Source organism: Dasypus novemcinctus, chromosome 21 (assembly GCF_030445035.2).
Source record: "Dasypus novemcinctus isolate mDasNov1 chromosome 21, mDasNov1.1.hap2, whole genome shotgun sequence".
NCBI classification, from domain to species: domain Eukaryota; kingdom Metazoa; phylum Chordata; class Mammalia; order Cingulata; family Dasypodidae; genus Dasypus; species Dasypus novemcinctus.
The window spans coordinates 78,278,397-78,305,610 of NC_080693.1; the positions used below are offsets into that span (position 1 = coordinate 78,278,397).

A 27,214-nucleotide genomic window follows, 5' to 3' on the forward strand; every position below is an offset into this window, starting at 1 on the left:
GTCCTCAGAGGCACCGTAGCCTGTTGAGAGCCACATTCCTGAAGAACTGACCAGAAAGAGGGGTGAGATGGCCAGGCCCTACGATGCGCTTTTTGGGTAAATTACAGGGGCTCTCTCCAGACACCTTTGGGGTAAACACAACCCCAAGTATTTAGACCAGCATTTCCTAATGTGCATTCCAAGGAATAGGAGTTCTACAGGCCTGAAAGTGTTTGTGGTCAAATAAGTTTGGGGAATTGGGGGTTAAGCAAAATTAACTAGATTATTCAGATTCAGAGCTTCTCGGAGCCTTTATCATCTGAGAATAATAGTAGCCCATGTCGACTGGATGTTCGCAATGGTTCCAGCACTGCTCAGTACTAGCCCGCTTCAGCCCCCCCAGCCTGTGAAGGAATGCTGCTGTCCCCATAGTACAGCCAAGAAACCAAGGCTCAGAGAAATGAAGTTACCTGCCGGTAACGTGTCATCTCGGCCAGGTAGTGGTGCCCAGTTGTCTGGTCAGGCAAGCACTGGGCTAATTGTAATACAAGGGCATTTCGGAGACTTTAATCATTGGCAAGATGATTGCATATATGGCTGATTACATCTACAATCAACTGAGGAGATTGCCACCGGCAGTGAATGACGTCTCATCTAATCAATTGAATGCCTTAAAAGGAGATGTGATTTCAGCATTCAGGGAGAGAATTCACGTCTCTGCTTCAGACAGCCAGTGTCTCCTGGGAAACTCGTCAAGGAGCTGCGTCAGAATCCCTGGCTTACAGCCTGCCCTGTGGTATTTGTACTTGTGCAGACCTCATGTGAGACAATTTCATAAAATCTCATACTATTTACAGATATCTCCCATCTGTTCTGTTTCCCTAGAGAACACTGACTAACACACTGCCCAAGGTCAGGAGTTCATGAGTGACGGGATGGATTAGGGTGCTAGAATCACAGTCTTGGCACTCTGACACCACCCAGCTCAGCACAGAGGGTGTTGAATTCAATGCTTCCCAAACTTCTTGGGCTCTGAATCTGCCTCTACCTCTTGCTTTGACTCAGAGCATCTCCTGGGGCTCAAGCTCTATGTACTACCCTGGAACTCTGGGGTAAAGAAATTGACATGACTGGCTAGCTTGCAGGTAGCTTGCAGTCCCCTTCCAGCTTTATTCTTAGAAGCAAGTACAAGCTGGCCTGGTGCCTGGGCATCTACTCTTTCTTATTCCCCAGGGTAGTTTCTGGGCTGTGGCTGGACTGAATCCAAAGGTGGGAGCCAATGGCTTGGGCCAGTGGTTCTACCTCCCAGCCCTCTTCCCTGGATCACCTTGATGCTGGTAGCTGAAGAAAGTGAGAGAGACTCCACTGTCTTCCTTCTCACCACCACCTGTGACTGAATAGCAGTTCTAGAAGCTCCCAGTCAGATGCAGAAAGGACTTCTCCAAGGGCTAGGCTCAACCCAGAGGAATAAAGATGCTAATCACTGTGGGCAGCTGCTGCTCTCGGCCCACCTGGGGCTCAGCCACGCCCACCGCATTTCTGGCTTGATTTGATGCTTTGGCTGGTGTGCCCAACAGGTGCACGGAGTAGGGGATTTCAGACCCAGGAGTCTTTGCCAAGAGCCCCATTTGTTCAGGGAAGGGGAGGTTGGTCTCAGTAGAAGAACATCAATAGGAAGCTATGGTGAGAAAACATAGTTGGCCAGAACTGGTGATGGGGTAATTAATTCTACTTAAGTAAAATGTTACTAATAATTAAATGTACTAATTAAGAAAAATTGGATCAGCTGTTGTCAGTGCAGTACAGAGGCGAGAGCCTCCCTGGCACGTTTCTTGGGCAGCTCTCTGCTGGGAGGATGGGCCTAAACCCAGCAGGCACTGTCTCTGCAGGGCACGGGAGAAGCTGGAGGAGCCGGGAGCCAGAGAGGCCCCGTGGGAGGAGGCAACTGGCTTGGGGTTGTCTGGTAAGCAGCCAGGGCCAAGAGGCTGGGGAAGAGTCCAGTAGGCTATGACAGAGGCCAGGAGGGTCCAGAACCTGGCCCCAGTATAACCGCCCCCACGAAGTCCAGGAAAGCTGGGCAGAAAGCAGCTCTGGGGTTGGGGGGTGGGTGGAGAGATGGACCCTGATGGCAAATTCCGTGATGGGAGACAAGAGGAAGAGGCCAGATGAAGGGTCAGGCAGAGACAGGGACCGAAGGGTCTTCAGTGACCAGAACCCAGGTCAGCCGAGCGGAAGCCCAGCCTCACAGGAGGAAGGCAGGACCGGAGGACAGGTGCACAGGCTAAAGCGGGGTTCCTCCCCTCGGCACTGCTGACAGACGTTTTCTGCTATGGGGGCTGCCCTGTGCTCTGTAGGGCAGTTAGCAGCATCCCTGGCCCCAATCCACTAGATGCCAGAAGCACCCCACCCCAGCCCCTATGTGACGACCAAAAAATGTCTCTAGATATTGTCAAATGTCCCCTGGGTGGCAAAATTGCCCTTGGTTGACAACCCCTGAGCTGACTGGGGGAAAAACCCAGCTACTTAACATAACAAAGGTCTTCTGAACACTCACTGCTCCTTCTGGTTAAGGCCAGTGGGCTCAGCTCCATGAAGTTCATGAGTCCCTGTCTCCTGCCAACTCCCGGCCCACTATCCCCCAGGGCCCCCAAGCCCTCTGCTGGGCATCTGCCTCCAGCCGGACAATGAGCTAAGGGACAGACTGTGGAGGACTGTTGGAGAGGTTTTGATTTTCAGACCCGGCCTGAGAGTGGCTGGCCTCCCACCTGCTCACATGTCACTGGCCCCGGCTAACTGCAAAGGGTTAATCAGCCCCGTGTAAGGAGGAGATCCCCGATGTGGGTGTAGACCCCACATCAGCTCCCTGGCTCATCTAACCTGAGACATTCCCTCCTCTTCCAGGCCTCGGTTTCCCTCTCTTCAAAGCCCCCACCCCCACCCCAGCTCCAATGTCCAGTGACTGTGCAAGATCCAGGCAGGGCAGGAACCAGGCAGGGGTGCCCCAAAGTGGGAAAAGGGCCTCTGTTCTCCCTAAGGACACAAAAGGTCCTGACGCCTGCTCTGCCTGTCGAGTGGGTGCAATGGAAGCGAGCTTCGTAAACTCTAAAGCTCTTTATCCATGCAGAAGGGTCACTGTTGCCGAGGCACTCTTGGCTGGTGCCCTTGGTTTTCTCCTGACCTCAGCAGGGACAGGGCTGGGCCTGGAGCGAGTGACTGCACAAATGCGTGTGCATTAAGGGAAAGCCATCGCTGCAACCATCAGCTAAGACGATGAGAATGAATAATGAAGCTGCCATTCCCTGCTTCCTGGGTGTCCAACTCTGGGCAGCGCACGGGACATGCATCTTCTCCGTCAAATCCTCACTACGAACCCTGAAAGGCAGGAGGATCAGGCCTGTTTTATAGCTGAGAAGTGGAAAACTGAAAGGCCAAATGCCTTGCTGTATCAGTTATTGACTGCTGCATAACAAATTACCCCAAAGCTTAGAGCGTAAAACCCACGGTTGTTATCTCACAGTTTCTGTGGATGAGAATCTGGACGTAACTCAGCTGGGGTCCTCTGGCTCAGCATCTCCCACAAGGCTGAAGTCAGGGTACCAGCTGGGGCTGGGGTCTCATCTAAAGGCTCAGATGAGGAAGGCTCCACAGCCAAACTCACTTGGCTGGTGGCAGGACTTGGTTCCTTGAGTGTTGTTGGACTGAGAGTCTCAGTTCCCAGCTGGCCGTTGGCAAAAGTCACCCTCAGTTCCTTGCCACTTGGACCTCTCCCACAGGGCAGCTTGCTTCATCAAAGTATGCAAGCCAAGAAGGCAATTGAGTCTGCTAATAAGGCAGAAGTTGCCATCTTATTTAGCCCAATTATGGAAGAAACATTCCATCACCTTTGCCACATTCTATTGATTAGAAGCAAGTCACAGGAAGTGGATTTGGCTCAACTGATAGAGCGTCTGCCTACCACACGGGAGGTCCAGGGCTCAAACCCCGGGCCTCCTGACCCGTGTGATGAGCTGGCCCATGCACAGTGCTGATGCGCGCAAGGAGTGCCGTGCCACACAGGGTTGTCCCCTGCATAGGAGAGCCCCACGTACAAGGAGTGCGTCCCATAAGGAGAGGTGCCCAGTGCAAAAAAGTGCAACCTGTCCAGGAGTGGCACCACACACACAGAGAGCTGACACAGCAAGATGACGCAACAAAAAGAGACACAGATTCCTAGTGCCACTGACAAGAATACAAGCAGATACAGAAGAACACACAGCGAATAGACACAGCAGACAACTGGGGGGGGGCAAGGAAGGGGAGAGAAATAAAAAATAAATCTTCAAAAAAAAAAAGAAGGAAGTCACTAGGCCAACACATCTTCAAGTGGAGGGGATTACACAAGGCTGTGACTACCAGGAGGTGGGAATCACGGGAAGCAGGACACCTCAGAGTCTTCCCAACATGCTTGCCAAAGGTCCATGGGTAATAAAGAGCCGAGCCGCAGGTACCCAGATCTTGCAGAGAGCAAAGCCCAGGTGTCTAATCATAGTCCTGCACTTTCTCCCTGTTTTTCAAGGATGGGTGGTGGGTGGGGAGGAAGAAGGGGAGGGTGAAGACTTTCTACAGAAAAAAACAAGATGCACTGAGCTCTTCCTGACGAGGCCACAGCCCAGAGCTAGGGCCGCCCCCGCATTAATGTGTCCTCCTTAGAGCACGTGCTGGGCTGGGCTGCATTTTAACTGCCCAGCAGAGCTGAAGAGGGCCTTTCCATGGCCCGTCCTCATGCCTATGAGGAGGCTGGGAACGCTCAGGCTGCTCAAGCCCGGCGTGGCGGCCCGACCCTCAGCACGCACAGCTCAAGTGTCCGCCCTCCTTCTTTTACCCGAGCCCCGGGGTCCTGCGGTGCCCCAGGCTGGGGCCTGGTCTTGCCCACTGGCTGCTAAGTGTGTGCTCAGGACTCGGGTCTTCTGAGCATCTGGGGGGCAGGGATGAGGACCCCAACCTGTGTCCACCGGACCGGCTCCAGGGAGCCTCACCTCTGATCCCGCCTTCCCGGCAGCCAGCCCAGGAGCCTGGCCGCTGGGAGGAAGATGCAGGAGCAGCCGCCCACGGGCCACCTGAGCAGGTGTGGTGGGCCACAGCAGGGCAGACAGGCCTGCCCTCACATCTCCTCATGTCCCTCCAAGCCTCGAGTGAGTGGAAATTCCCTGGGACTCTCTACCGGCCAGAAGATCACGCATGACTAGAGAACCCCCAGATACATGGGTCCTGCGCCTCCGGGCCAGGGCTGGACATGGGTACCTGTCCTCCGTCCCTCACCCATCCTCTCTATCAGCATTGCCAGTCCTTTCATGCCACCCCTTCCTGACTTGCCCATTAACCTCCCTTCCACACAAACCTCTTGGGGTATTCCAGGGTGCTCTGCACCTCCCCTCACCCTTCTACCACGAGTAGGCCCAAGGTGAGTTTTCTGACTTCTTTCTCAACAAAGCAGAGATGAAAACAAATTTCCTACCAGGCAGGGCACCCCCACTACATGCACACCTGTACTGATCCCATCCGTGGAAGCAGGTAACAACTTGTCTATGCAGCTGGCCTCCGAGGTGATGCCCCACACGTGGTCTAGCAGCCCACTTTCACGCGGCCGCCCTGGGTGGAGCTGGGTGCTAACCATACCACTCTGATTTGCAAAGCTGGATTCAATCCCGGAGAGCGTGTCATCCAAACACCAGGCAGTCCCCTGGACTCCTACCACAGGAAAATGGGTAGTCCCGGCCGGCCCCGGAGGCTGACAACCCAGCAGCGCCCGCGCTCTCCCTCCCGGCTCGCCGCTCTCCCTGTCCTCCACCCCGCAGCCTGCCTCCCCCTGCCTCCCTAGGCTGGGCTTTGCTGTGCTGGGAGCAAAAGCTTTATTGAATTTCTGCAAGTGCTTTGCATGGCGTCTGATTTACAATTCATAACCTGGATTATACCGCAACTTCAGCCTTCCAGGGTCGGTGTAATTTAGATCTCGGAAATATTTGCCGTGCTTTCAATTCCCCTGACAACAGAGGGACTGGAAATGGAACGCCCCTCCCCAGAAGTTTACTGTTTGGAGGGGCCGAAGGAAGGGGATCAAGGGGATGAAAGACAACTCACAAAACAAGGTGGTGGGAAAGGCAGCGCAGCGTGAAAATGGAGGGGTTGGGAAAGGGGAATGTTAAACCCAGAGCAGGAGGGAATGCTGCGTGCATCAGAGCGAGCAGGAAGCGCAGTGTGACGGAGCTCCCTATCAGCCTGCACACATTGCCTCCTGGCCCCGAGGGCACGGTGCTGAGATGCGACAGGTTTCAGGGAAGAGAACTGTTGTCCAGGGTAAGGGTCTTGGCAGTGTGGAGTCACCTACAGTTGAGCGCCGGAAGGGGGACAAACGCCCTAGCCACTTTTTTTTTTAGAGTTTACTCTTTTTTCTTATTTTCTTTCAAATGTTACATTCAAAAAATATGAGGTCTGCATATACCCCCCACCCCCGCTACCCGACTCTGCCCACATCGACAACCTCTTCCATCATCGTGGCACATTCACTGCACCTGGTGAATACATTTTGGAGCACTGCTGCACCCATGGACAGTGGTCTACATCCTAGCCACTTTCAAAAACAGCTTTATTGCAATAGAATTCCCATACTGTCTAACTCACCCATTCAAGGTGTAAAATCCAATGGTTTTTAGTATATTCATAGGGTTGTGCCTTCATCACCACAGTCGATTTTAGAACATTTTCGTTACTCCTAAAAGAAACCAGACACCCCTTAGCCATCTCCCCTCTCAATGCCCCCATTCTGCCCCCAGCCCCAGGCTACAACTCATCTCCTTTCTGCCTCTATAGATTTGCCAATTCTAGGTATTTTGCATAAATGGAGGCATACAACGTGTGGTCCTTCGTGCCCAGCTTCTTTCACTTCGCATAACATTTTCAAGATTCACCCATGTCGTAGAATGCATCAGAACTTCAATTCTTTTTATTGTCAGATATTATTCCATGGTACGGATATACCACATTTTATTTGTCCATTCATCAGTTGATGGACATTTGGGTTGCTTCCATTTTCTGGCTATTAGGAAAAATGCTGCTGTGAACATCTGTGTACAACTTATAACCACTTTTGCCATTAGCAAAATAGTGAGAGTTTCACATCCACCTCCCCCCCACCCTGGGGTCACGCCGACGATGGTGAGCAGCTTCTCAAATGGCTCCCAACGATGCCCCTCCCAGTTTTCATGCTCTAGGGTCATCCCCTCACCTTGATAAATATGGCAAAATTGATGGGTTGTCCCTTCTAAGATGAGGCTGTAAAAGGCTGTGGCTTCCATGCTGCTCTCACTCCCTCTCACTTGCTCTGAAGAAAGCCGGCCGCCATGTTGTCTAAGGAGAGGCTCGAGTGGCAAAGAACTGGCAGCCTTGGCCAAAGTCAATGCCGAATGGCCACGGGAGTCAGCTGGGAGGTGAATTCTGCCCCTGGTCAAGGTGGAACCTCATCCCCGGCGGACACCCTGAGCACCCCTTGTGCAATAGGACCCAGCTCAGCTGCACCAGGGTTCCTGAACATAGACAATGGGATAATAAATGGGGATTGGTTTAAGCTGCTAGCTTTTTGGGTGGTTTTTCATATAGCTGTAGATGACTAATAGAGCAAAGAGAGAAGAAAAGGTAAGCTTGGGAAACCCTGGGCTAGTGGACCAGGGATGAGGGTCTTAGGAACAGGTGTCTAACACAAATGAGCTGGTCTTTAGAGGTTTATGGTTGTGGGCATCCTGTCTTGTGGTTTATTTATTTATTTTAGGCAGAGGAGCAGTGTGAAGCTAACCAGAGTGGAAAAATCAGATGCCATATACCACCTTCCTCCCTCTGAAGCCCTGTGGCACAGAAAGCGTGGTGACAGAGAAAGGTGCAGTGGTTAGCTCCAGATTAACTCAAAAGTGCCATACCAGAAACAGAGGTGGGGCAAGAAACCAGAAGCCTGAGCTTCCAGAGCACTGCTTTTTCCAGTGGTTCCAAGTTCCCATAGGGTGGTAAGAGGGTGTTGTCTGACCCAGAAAGTACAGCTTAGGCAGCTGAGATGGTAAAAATCTGAAGACAAGGAAATATCAAGATCTAAGGAAATTATCAAAGTATGAAATAGTATATTCCAAAGATGACTGCAATGATATCTCCCATCCTACATGGTCTTCTTACAACATGACTTTGCCACTTCCTCATCAAAAAGTAATGGTTTGTGTGATCCATTAACTTTTTAAAAAGATAATTAAAAAATTAAATTAAATTTTTAAAAAAATGCCTAACAGCCATGAAAGAATGGCATTTACTCTGCAGCATATTAAGAAAGATCAGTTTCAAAAAGTTGGATTTTGCCTGTCTGATAGATGAGAAATGTTTGGGTGCTTTTAGCTAGTATTTTCATTATGAATAAATACTGTATTTCACCTATTAAAAAAAAAAAAGAAGTAGTTTGTTTCCTTGTCTCTTGAACCCAAACCAACCTTCATGACTCCCTCATCCAGCGAGGTTTAGCAGGAATGATGCTATATGAGTTTCAAGGTCATAAAAGGCGGTACAGTTTCTCCTTAGCTGTCTATCTTCTGGGATGCTGACTCTTAGAACTCAGCTGCCATGCTGTGAAGAAGCCCAGGCCACATGGGAGGCCATATATGAGTGTCCTGACAGCTTCAGCCAAGGTCTCAGCCCACGGCCAGCATCAGCTACCAGATGGAGAGTGAAAAAGTCTTCAGAATGGCTCCAGCCCCAGCCAACATCTGACTAAAATGACATGTGAGAACCCAAGTGAGAACCAGTCAAGCCCAAAACCTATGAAAGATAATAATAATAGATGACCGTGGTTGTTTTGTAGCACTAAGTTTGGGGTGGTTTGTTACACAGCAATAGATAACCTGAACAAAGCTAAGATGCCCTAACATGAAGATGATAGATTAGATATATGGACAGAGAGCAGACTGGCAGAAGAATGGACAATGGATAGATGGAAGGAAGGAAGGATGGACAAATAGCTATCAGATGAGCACTAGACTGTGATTTACTGACATTGTCTCATTTTTTAACAAACATGGAACACTTCACAACTTTGCATGTCATCCTTGTGCAGGGGCCATGCTAATCTTCTCTGTATCATTCCAATTTTAATATATATACTGCCAAAGCAAGCACCATTGTCTCAATAACCTTACAAGGTGGATGTCCTTAACCCCACTTTACAGATACAGAAGCTCCAGGTCAGAGAGTTTCAACAACTCACTGAGGCCATGCAGCTATCGTGAGGCCATGCAGCTACCTGCCTCAGAGCCCATGCTCAATCATGCAGGTGTGGCGCACAGGTGAGGTAGGAAGGGCAGGGAACCCAAGCAGGCCTCAACCACTCACTATGCCAGCCTGCCCTCTTTCAAGGATTTTTCACTTTGAGATAATGTCTGGAGCACACCTTGTCCTTGACTTTCCTCTTGGGGGCCAGAAGAAAAGCTGTTTCTTGACTTAAGAATAAGGAGTCCAAAGGGCTGCCAAGGACCCTGTTGTGCCATCTTCTGCCCCAGAAAGGTGATGGCCAAGTGGGGAGAGTTTTTTTACTATTATTATTGTGATGGTGGTGGTGGTGGTGATGGCGGTGGTGGTGGGGTGGTGATCGTAGAAGTGGTGATAGTGGGTGATGGTGGTAGTGGTGGAGGGTGATGGTGGTGGTGGTGATGGTGGTAGTGATGGCAGGGGGCAGTGGTGGTGGTGGCAATTAAAGTCCATGGGCCTTCTCTGCAGAAAGGAGGGCTGTCTAGCCAAAATCATGCCAAGTTCTCTCCTCTAAAACCAATCCCAACAAAAGGAAATGGGAATGGCATATGAAAGCTCTTCAACACAGCTGGTTGTCTGAGGGCCTCCCAAACTCTGTAAGTCAAGAACCCTTGACCCTTGCCTTCTCTCCTACATGGCTGTTCTAAAGCAGGTTCACCAAGGCTCATGGCTATCTCTGATCCTAATTAAAGGGCCCAGAGCATGAGCTGGGGTGTTCCTCAAGGCTCAGCACAGTTCCTAGCTTATCACAGGCTCTAGATACACATTCAGGAAGAAACAACCCCTTCAGCAAGCCATAGTCTTTCTAGGGCCCAGGAACATGCACAGCTGGATCCCCAAAGCTTCACTGGAGCTCTCAGGAAGGGCTGGTTTAGGAAAGAAATTGGACAGCCAGGGCCTCCCCTACGACAGAGACGCTTTCAAAGTCCTTTAACCATGGAATTAACTGTCACAAACACATTACTCAAAGACAGAGGGAGGTTGATGGTTGGGTAGGCCTTTGTGTGACTTGGAAAAAGACACATTTTGTTAGAGCATGCGGCAGTAAAATGTAATAGCTAATGTTTTTGATGGCTTGTGGTGTGCCATTTCAAAACTTTACACAAATTAACTCATTTGATCTCCACGACAACCCTATGTTGTATGTGCTATCGTCATCATCCTCATCATCCCAGCTTCATTTTATGGAGGAATAATTGAAGACCCGAAAAGAGGAGGCAAAGCACTCACCATTACATGGCTAGGTGTTTAGTGGTAGAGCTGGGACGAAAGCCCCCAGCCTGGGCTCGTAGCCACTGCGCCACACAGCCCGAGCTTCCTGAGGGCTTACTGCACATCATCCCCCACACCGGGGGCTGGGCCATCAGGGACCTGGCAGGATGCACCTGGTCCTGCTCAAGGGAGGATGGAAGAGAGGCCAATGAAGGGATCACTGGCAAAGGTGAAAGCAAGGCTCCGGGGCCCAGTAAGGAATGGGAGGCCACCCCCAGGGCCCAGCAAGGGGGGGAAGCCATTACACCCCTAGGTCTGAGTCGGTTAAGGGAGGGCTTCAAAACTCAGAGACGGGGGTGGCCTTAGGAGACAGCCCCTGACAGCCAAACCACAGCCCGGCCAGGAGGGCGACAGGGATCACCTGCCCTAACCTTTCTCTGCTCCCACCTCTGCCAACAGCCGGGGCCACACCTGGGCCAGCCAGAGGGCGGGAAGTCATCCTTGATGCAATCCTCACAGAACGGAGCAGGAGAAGGGTGATGGGTGGTCTGGAGAGCCCATCGGGGACTTGCCAGCAGAGTAGACTTTAAAAAGTTGAGACTTAAGGAGGTTAAGCAACTTTCCCAAGGTCACAAACTGGAGGTGGCAGAGCCAGGTTGACTCCACTGCAGAAGTCTTTCCGCAGCCGCCTCTGTGGCCTGAGTCACAGCGAGGAAGGTCTCGGTGTGTGCACATCGGTGCAAATGAACATAAACAAGGCTGCCAGCAGCCTCCGCAGTGTTTTTATAATGGGATTTTAATTCGCTTCCCCCCATCACCCCGCTGAGCTGAGAAGCGCTCCTGTTTGTCTACTTCTTGTTAGGATGCCGCAGAAAACCTGGAACAGGAGGCAGCCCCTCCGGCCATGTGCCTCAGGTTGCCGTTCACATCCTGGGTGGAAGCTGTTGCTCAGGTACCACGGCAGCTTCTGCAAATGCCATGTCTACCTGTGGCTGCAAGGAGAGAAGGGGACATAAAGTGCACCTCGGGGCACTGCCCAGCAGGCTGGCAAGCCTGGGTGTGGGGGGCGTCTACCCTGAGCATGATGGACTGTGGGGTCTGACGGAATCTGATTCCCAGCCTCCACCCCTATTTTCCCACCTGAGGAGGTGCCACCACCGCCCACCTACCTGTTCAGGCCCAAAGGCCCGTGGCACCCTTGCCTCTTTTCCCAGGTCCCTACACAGAGCGCATCAACAAGTCCCATAGTCGCCCACCTGTCCAACCCCGACTGCCGGCCTTGTGGCATGCCTTGTTGCTTCTCACTTCCTTTGACAGACTTGTAAATAGAACTCTCTTTATGCGATGGATGTGCTCCTGCAAATCGTGCTTACACTGCATTTTTGTAAATTGAATCCCAGCTCGCCATTGGCTTGCCGAAGCGCTCTCTGAGATTCACTCCCCAGCGAATTCTAACATTTTTAACCCCAGCTCTACCACTAGAGAAGAGCCAAGAATTTTCCCAGAGGCATTTTGTACTGATCTGGTCCTGCTTATGATCTTGGGCTGTTCTGTGGCTTTCCTTTAACTGCTATTGTGTGAGCTGAGCTCCCGGGAGCAGTGCCTGGGGTCACATCCCTTTTTGCTATGGAGACACGGGTGCCGAGGGGCAAGCTGTGCTGGCCGCTTTCCATTTGACCCCGTCCCAGATCCATTCTCCTTTTTCCTCCCCACTTGCCCCCCAACTCCAGCTCGGTGCTGCAGAAGGGTGACCCCTATCGGCTGTATCAGCCGTGTGCCCTGGTCCCCTGCCTTCCAGTGGGTTTGGCTAGTGGCAGGCACTGGCAGGAGACTGAGTCCGGGATGTTTCCTCCAGGCAGGCCTGGCAGGGGCTGCTGTCCACTCCAACCACAGATCCCAGGGGAGGCCCCTTCCCCATCCATCTCCCCAGCCCCTTTGGAAAGCAAGGTGGAGAAGGCCCCCCCTCCTTCCCCATCCGCGCAGGCTCCCCCAACCCTGCGCGCAAGTCCGCAAACGGCCTCTTGGTTGAGCTGCTCTGCTGGAGCCTTGGAGGTGCCATCTGTTTCCTAGCGGGGCCCGCCCGGGGCGATGAGCCTCGTGATAATGTTGCTCGCTCTGAACCCCACACCCCAACGCCCCAGGGTAGGAGGGAGAGCAGACACCTCTGGGGGGAAGCAAGCAGGGACACCAAAGGGGGAGGGACCCCGAGGACAGGGCCTCTCAGCCTGAGCTCTGCCCACGTCTGGGGCCGGGAGGAGACCAGGTACCCAACCGGCTGGCACCTCGTCTCCTCCCGCCCTTCACCCATACCCCCCTTCCTCTCCCCTCTTACCCGCCTTGAAATGATTTTGGGAGGCAGCTGGCAGCAGGGGAGTACAGCTGCCGCTAACTTATCCAAACGATTTATCTTAAGATTCATGCAGAATTCATTGTGTGGGGACCCGGGGTGGGCTGTGCTTTAATATGCATGCAGATTTGGAAGAAATGTTAATCACGGGTTTGGGTAATTTGCACTTTTGCTTAATTCTCCTCCTCCCAGGCTCGGCTGGCCAGCCCCCTAGCCCCCTCTCTCCTCCTCTCCTGCTTCCTGGATTTCCTCCAGCCCACCGTGGCAGCTGGGCCTGTGCTTGAAGATGGGGTGGGAGCTGACCTGTGGTGTCCCCTGGCAGAGCTGGCCCCACTGCACCTCTGCCAGGGAGGGGGAGACTGGATGGGCAACTCCGGAGCAGAGCTGCAGGAGCTTCTGGGGCATTTTGACGGGAAATAGATAACCTGCTGTAGCAACCAGATATGTGCAAATTAGCATTGATTATTCTCAAATTAACAGCTTGGGTATTTCAAACCCAAAACAAGCCTCATTTCTGCTCTGATCTCTTCCTGCCTCCCTCCCTACCGCCCCCTCCCTACTTTGAGAAGCAAGCTTCCCGGGGTCCCCAGCCGGATCTCATCAACACTCTCTTGCCCCTCACTTTTCCTCACCCTGTGGAGAAGAGATCCTTCTGGAAATTGCCCATGGTTCCAACTGGCCAGTATAACCCATCTCACAGCCTCAGCCCTAGTTTGAACCACACACGTTGGGGGAAATGACTTTCAGGGCTTGAGGCCTAAGCCCCACGACTGGGTCTCTCCCTCCCTCCCAAGTGGAAGGGGATCAAGAGGGCGAGGCCGGAAAGCCGCCCCCAGGAGGTACTGCAGAGCTCCAGAGGGGAGCCCCCGGAGCCCCAGATCCCACAGGCAGGGTGTCCAGCCTACAAAGGGGCTTCCCTCTATGCCCCTCCTTACAGACAGAAGAACTGAAGTCCAGAGAAGGAAGCCCTGGCCCAGGCTCACACAGCTAGCCACTGGAAGAAGGGAGGCTTGTGGCCATGTTTTCCTGAGCCCCAATCAGCTGGCAGGAGCCTGAGGGTCCAGGCAGGAAATGAGCCCCACTCTGAGGATCTAAACCAGAGATTCATGCAGGCACTTGGTCACACAGGTGCAGGAAGCCCTGAGAAGTCACAGAGGGCCTGGCAACTCAAGAAGCAGCCACGGCGAGAAGCTGCTGCACTCCTGGGCAGGGGGGACAAAAGGAAGGAGAAGGCATTGCTGGACCCCACAGCTGGGTTCCCCAGTGGAAGCTGGTGGGTCTAACAAGAGCTGGAGCCACAAAGCAGGGCTGGAGAGGGGGACGAAATGCCCCATCTCCTCCATCCTTCCTGCTGCCCAGTGTCCCTCCTGGGCCTCCACTGGCAAAACCCAGCCAGGAGCCAGCAGCCACAGCCAGCGCCCTGGAGAGCAGAGGAAGCCAGAAAAAAGCGCATCTGGGGCAGACAGGCAACTGGTGAGCACAGTGGACCGTCACCCCTTCAGCCTTACCTTGGGCAGGGCAAGCCCAGGAGGGGACATCATGTCTGTCTCAGGCCTCAGAGGGAGCAGAGACAGCACAGCTGGGTTTGCTAAGAGAGATCTGGGAGAGCTGGTGGGCAGGGCAGTGGGCACTGACACCTCCCCTCTCCTCCTGTCCCCTTCCTTTCTGTCCTACTGGGATCTGGTTGGCTTCCAACCCCAGCATCTGGTGCTACTTGTCACTGCCTGTCAGCTTCCCCCCACCACAGAGCTGCCTCTGTCTGGGCCCAGAATAACCATCAGGAAGCTGCAGGCACCGGGAGACGGGGTCCAGGAGACACGACCCTAGTCCAGATGTCCACCTCTCCCTTGCTTGTTAAGACAGGGGACCAAACTCCTGGACCCTCTCGCCCAAACACGCACACACAGAGGTGTGCACATTCACAGACCCAGGGGTTCTGGAGTTACGGGTCCAGGGAAGGGCTCTCGGGAGTAGAATGCCTGTTGGAACAGAGAGTGAGTGAACTGGCACCCTAAAATGGTCCTCTCTCCACCATGCCTAGTGGAGGAGACCTCACAGCACCAAGAACAGAACTGCTTTCTTCAAGAGAGGTCCCCTGAAACACTGAGGACACAGAGAGAAGATGCCTACATTTGTTGCAGGTAAAAAGTGTCAACAGGGATGCAGTGAGAGCCTGGGGTACAAAGGTCACCTGGAGTGGAGGGTCCAAAGTGGCATCCTAGCACCATGCCTGGCACATGGGAGACAGTTACAAACAACTGTTTGTCTGCCTGACAAGGTAGCCCTTCTCTCCTTCTCTGGGCTCTTCTGGGGAAATCCCCCCACACTGCATTGAGTCGAGAGGGGGTGCCTGAGGCTTCCACGACCTGGCCACAGATGTGATCATGTGACCTGCATTGAACCATCACGGTGCTGCATTCCTCTGGCAGAGTGATTATTTCAGAGACAGCTATGGCCAATCAGAGTCTTGCCTGGGACAGTTCTATTGACCCTGTTGGATGATATCCTGCACTGTGGCTGCTACCACTGGAGGGTGAAAGTCTGCAAGGGCAGTTACCATCTTGACTGTGCTGTTGGGGGGAGCCTGTCAAGAGAATGTGGAAGTTTGGGGAAGCGAGAGGCAAAGAGAGTCCTGAAAACATTATCTGAACCTCTGGAAATAGCTACACCTAAAGTCAGCACAGCTCTTGGTCTTCCCATTAACATGGGCCAATAGACTGCGAATTGAAGTTGGGTTTCTGATACCTTCAACAAAAATCCCTAATGAAGTGATTGAAGGAATGAGGGTGCATGCAAGCCAGGGCCTTGAGAGAGAATGAAATGAACCCCAGCCCCAGTTCCTGAGTTCACAGCTATGAGACCTCTTGGGGTGAAGTTGGGTGGGGCCACCTCTTAGGGCTTAGGGCCAGAGGAGGGCAACAAGCCCTCTTTTTTTTCCCAGGTGGCCCTGTGAGAAGGACTCCAGGTGGGTCACCCAGCTCCATGCTGTGACTCACGGGCTTGTGCAGAAGAACAGATCTTACTGGAGGACACAGCTGACCACAGGAGCTCTCCCCACCCAGATCACGTCACCATGGCACGTTGGTACAGTAGAAACTGCTGGCTGAGTGTGGGAGCTTGCACTACAGGCAGCTGTAACCTCGGTGCCCTGGAAGGGGCCACTGCAGCCGGGGCTGGGATTGAGACCACAAAGGGCCCCTGGAAGCAAATGCCATTCACTGGGCTGTGCGGGACCGGTCTCCAACAGTGACACCATGTGGTAGTGGGCAGTAATGTCTGTCCTTGAGGGGTGTGACGGTCACATCTGTCAACTCTCAGCTAACAGAACAGAGCTGTCCTTTAGCGCAGTGTAAATCTGTGGGGTTCTTGGACAAATTAAGCATGATGAAGACCTCTTGTGGATGACCACAAGAGGGAGATCCTGAGCATTTTGAGTATTTTAGCAAATAACTGAAGGGGAAAAAAAAGATATGCGAACTGTTTGCATCCCAAGCTGGATGATCAGGTCTCATATTTTTCCAAAAAATGTTCAGGCTAGAAGGTCAAGAGCCTAAAAATCTGATTCCAGCTCTGCTGCTTATGTAGTGGCCTTGTGTGAGTCATACTCACTCATTTCTTTATGAATAGGCTTCTCCAGCTCTAAAATTTTTATGCTGGGATACATGCGTTTTCTGTCCTGCTGGAGATAGAGAATGAGAAGAGCCATGTGCTCCTGACCAGGTGTGTCTCTGTATAATGTACCCAAGTCCGTGGGCACAAAGCTCTCTGAAGGCCAGGCCTGTTCTCAGATGGGAGTGTCTCCAGCAAGCTTCTCCTCCACCCATCCCAGGAGAGCAGGCTTGGGCAGGAGCATCCTCCTGGGGTGAGGATTGTTGCAGAAAGTGGAGTGTTGTGTCTGGAGGCAGTTCTACCATTGATCTTTCAGGAGCCTCCTCTGGCACAGCAAGGGGACCACCCTACCCTGCCCCAGAGGCCAGGGTGCAGACCCCACCCCCTCAGGCCCCACCCCCACCTATCTCTGGAGATAAGGCCAGTAGGGCAAGGCCATGCACCAGCTCTGGACCCTGGGCCACCACATCCTGGGAGAAGGGGCCAGGGGGTCTGAGCTATGGGGAACCTCTGGGAACTCAGTTTACAGTCAAGGAAGCAGAGGTCCAGTGGGTGATTTGAGTCAAGCAAGCCTCCCAGGGGAATTGGCAGCCAGCCCGAGGCTGGAGCCCAGCTTGCCTGGCTCCTGGCCCGGCACTCTCTCCTCTGCCTCCCCTGTCCCAGGGCCACCTCGGGAGCGGGGTGCCCAGGGCCTCTCGGCACAGCACACCCAGGTGGCAACAGAGCAGGTCGGTGGATATCAGCAGCACCTGCCAGGCCCCATCCCTGTCCAAGGCTGCCACGTTCTGAGCCCACATTAATTCCCTGAGAGGCCAAAGCTCTGACCTCAGGAGTGCGGACTTAAGGGAATTTGGGCTGGTGGGGAGGGCGGGTGTGGAGGAAGCCAAGGCCCGCGGTTGTGTTACGAGATGATTGGCTGAGAGGGAAAGAGCACCGAGCGTCAGAGCTGCCTCCAAGCTAAAGCCTAAACGCCCTCCTCTCCTTAGAGGGAAAATACACAAGCTGCCTGCAATGCTGGCTTTAAACGGAACACGTCCCAGAGCTTCAATGTTCTCTGCCCAGAATAGGCCCCTCGACTCCATCTTCCCTGCGCTGGCAGCTGAGAAGGGCGTCTCTAACTTTGCTTGGAAATGAAAAGGCTTGCACCTGCGATATGCCCTGGAGGAGACAGTGCCGCTCAGTGGGTAGCCCAGAGAATCACACTTCGGGAGGTTCTGGGTCAGACTGCCTCCAAGCGTCGTTCTGCCCTGTACTGGCTGGGTGAGCTCAAGTCCATTACTATACCTCTTGGAGCTCCAGGGTCTTCTTCTAGAAAATCGTGCAATGGCATTACCTACTGTATTCATTTCTGTTGCCGCTGTAACAAATTACCACACGCTTAGTGGCTTAAAGCAACTCAAATTTATTATCTCACAGTCCTGTAGGTTAGAAGTCCAACTAGGGTATCATCGGGCTGGAATCAAGTTGTCAGGGCTGCATTCCTTCTTGGAGCTCGGGGGGAGGGGAGATCAGTTTCCTTGCCTCTCACAGCTTCTAGGGACCACCTTCATTCCATAGCTCATAGACCCCTTCTTCCAGCTCCACAGTCAGGATCTCTCTGAGCATTCTTCAGTTGCCACATCTCTTTCCACCTCTCTCTTCCACTTTTAGGGACCCTGGTGATTCCATTGTCCCACCCAAGTAATCCAGGAGGATCTTCCATCTCAAGGACCTTAATTTAACCATGTCTGCAAAGTCCCTTTTGCCATATATGATATGTTCACAGGTTCCAGGGATTGGGACACGCACCTCGTGGTGGGGAGGGGCTCGTTATTCTGCCGACCACACCCACCTCCCAGTGTTGCTGAGGGAACTTAACGAGAAAATGCCCAGTGCCTGGAACATAGTAACAGAAACCATTCTGGACAGGGCAGCTGCTTTCATCGTTACGGCCTGGTCTTGTGATATCTTAAGAGGACAGCTGTGCCTGTTTGTTGACACGCCAGGCTCTGACCTGCACTGAGTGTGGGCAGTGCCCAGGGCTGGTGCGACAGGACTGTCCACCCACACTCCCTGTGCACACAGCCTGTCTCTAGCACAAGGGTCCAGATGCCAGAGTGCATTTTGTATATGCCCAGGCATTTGCATCCTCTTGCTGTGACACAGATGTTCGCACAGATGTCCATGTGCTGATGCATGTGTGTGCACATACATGCCCTGCCGCTCAGCCTCAGCAAAGTGCACGTGCTCACACACACACACACACTTGCCCCTGTCCGGGCACACCCACACGCCCCCAGACCCCGTCCTTGCTCACACAGGGCTCGGTCAGCCCTGAACAGACCCCAGCTGCATCCACTCCCCAGAGCGATGGTCAGGTGGTCCCAGGGTCCCCAGCCTGCGCTCAGGGAGTCACCACCTCCCCACTCACGCTCGGAGAGCACGGGCCTCATTGATTGGCCTTGCAGCTCGGCAGCCGGAGATGTGCCCCAGCTGGAGGAAAACACTTGTAATTTATGGAGTGTCTGATTTTTAATCAGTTTTTTGTTCCTGTGCTGTAATTGTCCTAATTAGATATACATATTTTGATGAAGGTTTTTCCAAAATAAAAATTGTAATCGAATCTTGCTTGACATTCTTTACACCCACTCGCTCTGATCCAAACTTGCACTGCAGTGGCGTCTAGAAATTATGCGTTCGGTTTAGGCATTTCCACCCTCCTCTGGGCCTCTGCAAGATGGGCGGGGAACAGGCTCCAGCCAGGCTGGACAATTTCCTTTTCCTGTGAGCCTCCAAATGGCCCATTGGGGTGTGGCAGCCTCCCTCCTATGGGGTGCAGGGTCTCCAAAGCTTCCCTGGCCAGGGCTTTTGATAGGTGCAGGCTCAGGAGCCCCAGGCAGCGACGTGCCCCTCTGCCCGAGCGCCTGCTCCCAAATGCCCCTCTGCCCACGGAGAGTGAGGTCACCCCCCACCCCCAGCTCCGGCCAAGGCTGGCTTATGAAGGATCATAATTTCTGCCATCTTCCAAGTGTCAACCAAACACCAAATACTGCGTTTTATATGCACGGTCCCTGATCTGTGCGACAACCTCCTGAGGGAGTTTTACAGAAGAGGAACTCAAGACTGGAGGAGGTCATTTGCTGCTCAAGGTCACCCAGCCAGAGGTGGAAGTGTTGCTGGTCGGCGTGCTTGAGCTTAGTCAAAAAACCCAGAGGAGAGGGAAACGGACTTTGGCCCAGTGGTTAGGGCGTCCGTCTACCACATGGGAGGTTTGCGGTTCAAGCCCCGGGCCTCCTTGACCCGTGTGGAGCTGGCCCATGCGCAGTGCTGATGCGCGCAAGGAGTGCCGTGCTACACAGGGGTGTCCCCCGCGTAGAGGAGCCCCACGCGCAAGGAGTGCACCCATAAGGAGAGCCGCCCAGGGCGAAGAAGGGAGCAGCCTGCCGAGGAATGGCGCCGCCCACACTTCCCGTGCCGCTGACAACAACAGAAGCGGACAAAGAAACAAGACGCAGCAAAAAGACACAGAAAACAGACAACCGAAGCGGACAAAGAAACAAGACGCAGCAAAAAGACACAGAAAACAGACAACCGGGGGAGGGGAGGGGAATTAAATAAATAAAAATAAATCTTTTTAAAAAAAAAAAACCCAGAGGAGACGGTTGCCTTTCTGGGGGGCGCGGAGAGGAGCCGCAGCTTTCCAGAAGCCCCTCCAGGTGGGAAACACACCCAGTTGCCCACCTTAACCCCCTCCGAAGGAGAACACCCCTCTGCACCCCGGCATCCACCTGCGCTTGCTCTGGAGCACATCAGGATGCAAGCACCCTCCTGCCAAGTCCACAGCAGAGACACATGTGGGTGTCGGAAGCCTGCCTCCGTTAGTCTCTCTGGGTTCTGGAAACCCAGGTCCGGGATCAACGGCTGCCAAGATATTGACTCTAGGACTGGCTGGGAGGCTGTGGACGAGGACTGGTGGCTGGAACCTTATACTGCAGGGAGGGCGCCCACAGAACACAGCCCAAAGGGGAAGAGTCAAGCTGAAAATGGTCCTGCTGGAATTGAGCTGCAGTCTCAGCTCCAGCCCTGCCCACCACCCTCGGTTTGGGGTTGCTGGGACTCTGCAAACCACATTTCTGCTTGGCCAGCTGCTCCCAGCTCGTTCCTGCCAGTAGGGGGCGCTCGAGGAGCCAGAAGCCCGGAGGGGGATGGGGGAGGAGAAGGGAAATGTGCCTTCCTACTGGTTTCTGTTCCTCTCAGTTCTTCATCCTGACAGTGGAGTTGGCTCCATCATCAGTGGCTGGCTCCAGCTGCCAGTCTTCCTGTTCCATGCTACCAGAACCTGCCTCTTTGGACCCTCTCAGAGATTCCAGGAACACTGGCCAGCATCTGCCCCTCCGTGCAGAGGTGTGAGCCCCAGCTCCACAGGGTCTCTCCCCCAAGCCTCTAAATTCTAATCATCCCAACCTCTTCCCTGCTCCCCCAGCCCTAGGGGTGGTGGCTGCTTCCAAGTCACTGCTTTTGTGGACCCCTCAGAATCATAAAAGATGTTCAGTTCTCAGGGGTACTTGTTTAATTTAATTCAATTAAATTCTCTCTCTTAAAATAATGGGTGTGGTTTCTAATATTTTACTCCACCATGCACCACATGGTGTCCAACTTTAAACTGGAGAAGGTGGGGCGGCGCACTTGGCCCAGTGGTTAGGGCGTTCGCCTACCATATGGGAGGTCCGCGGTTCAAACCCTGGGCCTCCTCGACCCGTGTGGAGCTGGCCCATGCGCAGTGCTGATGTGCACAAGGAGTGCTGTGCCACGCAGGGGTGTCCCCCGCGTAGGGGAGCCCCACGCGCAAGGAGTGCGCCCCGCAAGGAGAGCTGCCCAGCGCAAAAGAAAATGCAGCCTGCCCAAGAATGGCACCACGCACACGGAGAGCTGACACAAGATGATGCAACAAAAAGAAACACAGATTCCCGTGCCGCTGACAACAACAGAAGCGGACAAAGAAGAAGACGCAGCAAATAGACACAGAGAACAGATAACCGGGATGGGGGGGTGGAGAGAGAAATAAATAAATAAATAAATATTTAAATAAATAAATAAATAAAACTGGAGAAGGTGCTCTGAAAAACACAGCAGCCTCAGCAGCCTTATCAGGGTGGGGGCTCTGACCCACCCAGCAGGGCAGCTACACCAGCTCTACCACCCAGGGCACCCTCCTTTGTGCATGGCTGAAAGAAGGAAGAATCAAATGCATTATGTTAAGGAGAGCTAATGATGAAAGAAGAACGGCCAGCCATGGTGGAGCCCGGCCCAGATTCAGCCATAGCACCCCTCTTTTTACAGCACCTCACGCAGTTCTGCCAAGCCTAAAACCACCAAGATTTTGTAATGGTTGGGATGAGAAGATTAACAGTCCTCTGGGGTAATCTGGCCCAAAAAGGGGGTTGGATAACAGCTTTAGACACAAGGTAAGCCTTGTTGGATGTAGTACTCAAAGCAATTAAAGCTAGCCATCACCCAAAAGTCTAGGGGGCTTAACACAATAAAGCTTTATTTCTCACTCCACCAAGTTCAATAAAGATGTTCAAGTCTGCTCTTATGGGAGACCCTCCTCCAAGTGGTGACTTGGGAACCCAGGCTCCTTCCATCTTGTGGCTCTACTGTCCCTAGGATCCCTCTGGGAGTCCTCTATTGGATCCTCTGCATCCAACAGAGAGATGAGCAAAGAGAGAGGACATAGAGGATCTTGTACCCAGTACTTAGCCATCATAAATGGCATACATCAGTGCCACTCATATTCCATTGGTTGAACCCATTGTGTGATCCCTCCCAGATGCAAGAAGGGTTGGGGGGAAGCAGATATGGCTCAAATGATAGAGCTTTCTTGTACCATATAGGAGGACCTGGGTTTGATTCTGGGGGCCTCCTGGTAAAAGAGAAGAGAAAGCATGCCCACGCAGCAAGCCAGTGCCCATGCAAGTGCCTGCATGGTGAGCGCAAGTGCCCAGGTGGTGAGCCAGGGCCCATACGAGTGCCTGTGTACTGAGCCAGTGCCTGCGCAAGTGAGTCACACAGCAAGATGATGACACAACAAAAGAGAGACAAAGGGAGGGTCAAGGTGAAGCACAGCAGAAACTAGGAACTGAGGTGGCACAATTGACAGGGAACCTCTCTCCACATCAGGAGTCTCCAGGATTGAATCCCATTGAATCCTAGAAGAGAGAAAATGAGAAGATAACACAGACAGCAAAAACAGCAGGGTGGCAGGAGGGGAAAGGGGGGAAATAAATCTTAAAAAAAAAAAAAAGAAGTGTTGGGAATTGTAGTCCTTGGCTGGGCAGCTATTTCCCAGCAAAATTCCATTTTTGTTGGCCAGCTAGTCATTTCTTCCACCTTGGGGCATGGCATTGAGTTAGCTTTGATATCAAAAATATGTTAGACCAAGACCTGGCTTCTGAGGGACCATGGACAAATTAAGTAGCTCAGACATACAGTCATGTCCATTAAGGAGGTAAAATACAGTGCATGTATTCTACTTAACTCCAAATATGGACACTTACTGTGAGAAAACAAACAAAAAAACATAAAAACCATACATGTAGTGGTCCAGACTTCAAGTTGTCTCCAGACGGACTGATGAGAAAAGATGAATGCCAGTGAAGCATAAACTTAGCCTTGAGGCCAAAGATAGTTATGACCCACCAATCTGTTAAGATCATCTGATTGAGATGATGCCATTGAAATGGAAATAGGAGGGAATTTGGGGGAAAAAATGAATGCTAGCCCAGTCATTTATGAGACCTGAAAAAAATGAATGCTAGCCCAGTTGTTTATGGAGCCAAACAAAGATGAGAAACAAAAGGAACAAGAGCTTTGAGTCCTTGGCCCAATCCCCAAAGGTCATGTTCCAACAGCTATCCCAGAATCCCTTGCAGCTCCTGGATCAATATATGTCTCACTTGCTTAAGCTGGTTAAGTTGAGTTCCTAAAACTTTCAGACAAATGAGCATAGCCCAGCCCATCTTACCAGCACATCTCTGTTTTCTTGCAGAAAAGCAGCTTGTCAACAGGACTGGCCATGAAGCTTTTCTTAAAAGTGCAGGTCCCTGGACCTAAATCCAGACTCATCAGTTCAGTGTCTCTGAGGAAGGTACCCAGGTATCTATTTGCATAGTGCTACAGGTGATTCTAATGCACATACAATGTCAAGTGTACAGTGTAGGATCACCGTGTCCCATTGGTGGGTTGCCAGGGTCAAGCTCTTCTGGAGAATTTTGCTCTGGCAGGCATCCTTAAGAGGGACAGTGGAGGGCATGAACAAGAGAAAACCAGGTCAGTGAGGGCACTCAAGCTGCTCCTCCTCTGTATATTTTTCAGAAATCAGGGTGTTTAACCAGGGAAAGAGAATTCACAAGGGACGTGCTAACTGTCTTCGACAGTGTGCAAGCTGTCATGTGGAAGAGGAACAGATTGACTTCGCAGTGCTCAGAGGGCAGGCCTTCAACCAAGGGCGTCCTGGTGCCAGATTTTAGCTAAACAAAGAGAAGAACTTTCCAGCAATTAGAGCAGCCCTGTAGTGGAAGGGCTGCCCCAGAAGGTAGTGAGCTGCCCGTCGCGGCAGCGTGCATACATCAGTAGCTCACCATCTGTCAGTCGCTTTGGCAGGGATTATTTGTTATACTGGACAGAAGGTTGGAAGAGCTGCCCTCTCCTTGCCATGATTCTACAATTCTAGAACGTGTTCTGGGGACAAAAGTGGCTGCACATACCAGAGGGGCTGAGTGTCCAGGAAGGGGAGAGATTAACACAGAGCTGCTGGGAACAAATCATGCAAGAAACAAGACACGCTAGGCCTTGAAGGGCTGCACATGTAACTGACGAATTACAGCGTGGACTATCAGGAAAGCTAGAATTTTCTTCTTCATGTAACTCGGTCTTATTTTACTATATCATCATGACTATGAATACTTTTATAAAGCAAAAAGATACCAGATATTTCTATTTTGAAACAATATATAAAGTTGGTAACCTGGCTGATGCCTACGAATGGATATTCACATCACGGGTGGAAACATGGGGAGTGAGAGGAGAAGAGGATGTTGGAGATAACGCGGGTTTTTATCAAGAAAGGCAAAGCCCAGTGCCCAGCACACCATGCTACTTCTGTCTGCCCTGGTCCTTCCCTCTTGGCCCTAAATGTCAGAGAAGGCAGGAGAATCTGAGTCACATCTTCACCCAGGGCTTCTCCAACTTTTTATTGCCAGCCATCTAGAAACTTCTTTAAATATGCTACTTTATTTCTACAGCACGGAGAAGGGCAGGGCCCACGTGATGTGTTGGCAGCCAGAGTAGAAGAGGGGAGAGGGAAAGAGGTGCTTGCAAAAGGAATACTTGACTCTACTTGCAGTGGGAGGAGAGAGAGAAGAGGACAAGGACAGATATCACAGTCCCCGTTGCTCTAGGAAACGAGGACACACCCTGTGAAGGCCGGTATATTAGGCTGGATTCTTCAATATGCAAATGACAGAAGCTGAGCTCAATTAGCTTAAGCAGAGAGAGAATTTGCTTGGCTCTCATAGTTGGGAGGATTCTGGGATAGCTCACAGATTTAAAGCGGGAACCAAGACATTGGGACCAATATTTCCTATGCCCATGGCCATGTCTTTTTCTTCGTCTACATCTACCTCTATCTCTAACATTTTTACCTCTACCTCTCCCTCTACCTCTGTCTCTTCTCCCACCCCCACCCCCCCAGCAATCCCCTTGCTGTGTCTGCTGCCTCTCGCACGCACGACGGTGAAGACGGCCGACAGACGTCTCAAACTTCCAGCTCCCCGCGATGGCATCCTCAGGGAGGAAAGTTTCCTCCTCTCAGGCTCCCTGGACCGATTCCAGGACGGGCTGTGCCTGGCCCTGCTCTCATGGCCCCTGCAGGAGCGTATTCCGCTCCGAAGATGGGGCTCTGGATGGCCAGGCATGAGTCCCGTGCCGTCCCCCGGGCTCAGGAGGTGAGGTGCGTGAAGAGCGACCTACACGGGGGTCTGTCTTCGCTCTGGGAGGGGGTAGGGGGTAGGGGGCTGGGGAGGGGGTAGGGGAGGAGCCTGGAGCGAAGAGGAAGGGAGCTTCACTTCCCAACGGGAAAGTCCTCAGGCGCTGGTGGGCAGGGTGGGCTCTCCCTCCAGAAAGGCCCTCCTGACCTGACCCCCTGGCCGGGGGCCTTCAACACGTGGAAGGGTGCCTCTCTGGAGCTGGTGGAGGGTGGCTTCCTGGCCCTCAGGATGGAGCTCCGAGGGGCCCTTGATGCTCCATCACACGCACACACACACTCACACCCAGTCACACACGTCACACTCACCCACACACACTCACACAGACCCCGACTTTCACAGCCCCCACACGACCCCTGTGTCCCACGGTCCCTTCGAAGGCCCAGAACACAATCACACCGTGCGTCCAGCCCTGGCCCTGCTCGGAGCGTCTGGGGTCTTGCTCCCGCAGCCTCCACCAGCAGCCCAGGCGCCACCTGGCTGGGAAGGTCTCAGCGACCATCCGCTCCAACCCTCCTGAGCAGCCCTGGTGAATTAAATTCTGTCCTATTTCTAATCCCTCCAGAGGAGATTTCCAGTCCCTGGGAAGGAGAGAAGAAAGGGGACTGTCATCTCTAGACCAGCAGGGGGCGCTGTGGGGACCAGGACGGCCTGGGCGCCGCCCCCCCCCCCCACCTGCTCTGGTCGGCTCTCAACGCCCCCTAGAGGGCACCTCAAGAGAACACAGCACCGCCAGCTAGAGCTTCCAGCCGACTCACAGCAGGGAGGTGAGCTCAGGGGAGAGAGACCCCTGCCCCAGCAGAGGACCGGAGGAACCCCAGGATCAGCGGCACCCCAAAGTTCGCTGCCCAAAGCAAAGGAAATGAGCTCTGGTTCCTCCCCGACCTATTGCCCCTCACAGGCTCTCCGCTGCCCATGCCCGTCCTTGGTCTCTTCCCAGCCGGGCTCCCCCCTCCACCCTAAGCAACCACGCGGAGGCCCCGAGCCCTTCTGGGCAGACCTCCAGGCCCCTGCCCGCGTGCTCCCCTTCCTGTATCACCCTCCCTCCTCTCCTCACACAGCAAGACCTTTGCAAAAGCCACCTCCTCCCTGAAGTCTTCCAACAACCGCAGCTCCAACCCAGCCCTTTGGCCACCTCCTCGGGACACCGGCCGCTGGTTGGGCGCTTATGTTCTAGTCCCCTGGGCTAGGCCGCACGCCGCAGGTCCCTGGCGGCCTGAGTCGCCACTGCAGCCCAGGACCTACTCGGTGCCAGCACACAGTAAGTGTGCGGAGCCTGTTTGGGTTGAATTGTAGAGACCAGTCATGTGGACAACTCTGTAGCAGTTTGATATAGTTATGAGTTCCAAAAATAGATATTGGATTATGTTTGTAATCTGGTCTGTATCTGGGCACGACTGAGTTATGATTAGGGCTTTGATTGGGCACGTCGTGCATGGCAAAGGACAGAGTGGAAGCTTTTTGATGATGGGGGTTTCTAGTGTTGGAGTTTGATGCTCAAGTCTTAAGCTGGAGCCCCAGGAAGTCAGCACGCAGAGGAAGAGAAGCAGGCCCCGGGAAGAGAGGACCTGAGCCGGGAGAAGAACACAGAGGAATAGAGACAGCTCCTTAGACATGGCAGAAACTCAGGGAGAGAGACAGAGATGTTTGTCTGATAGCCTACAGCTGGCTTTGTGGAGAAAACAGAGGACCTGAGCCCAGAGAGAAGCAAGACCCTGGAAGGGAGGAACCCAGG

The 27,214-nt window shown here is 53.0% G+C and overlaps 1 non-coding gene across 1 annotated transcript; it reads right to left on the minus strand.

Annotated features, from left to right (window-relative positions):
- Positions 1-9,052: 9,052 nt before the first annotated feature.
- LOC111766733 (U6 spliceosomal RNA) lies at positions 9,053-9,159 on the minus strand. Its single transcript, XR_002798696.1, has one exon. It is a non-coding gene; the product is annotated as a U6 spliceosomal RNA (small nuclear RNA).
- Between the last annotated feature and the right edge of the window lie 18,055 nt (positions 9,160-27,214).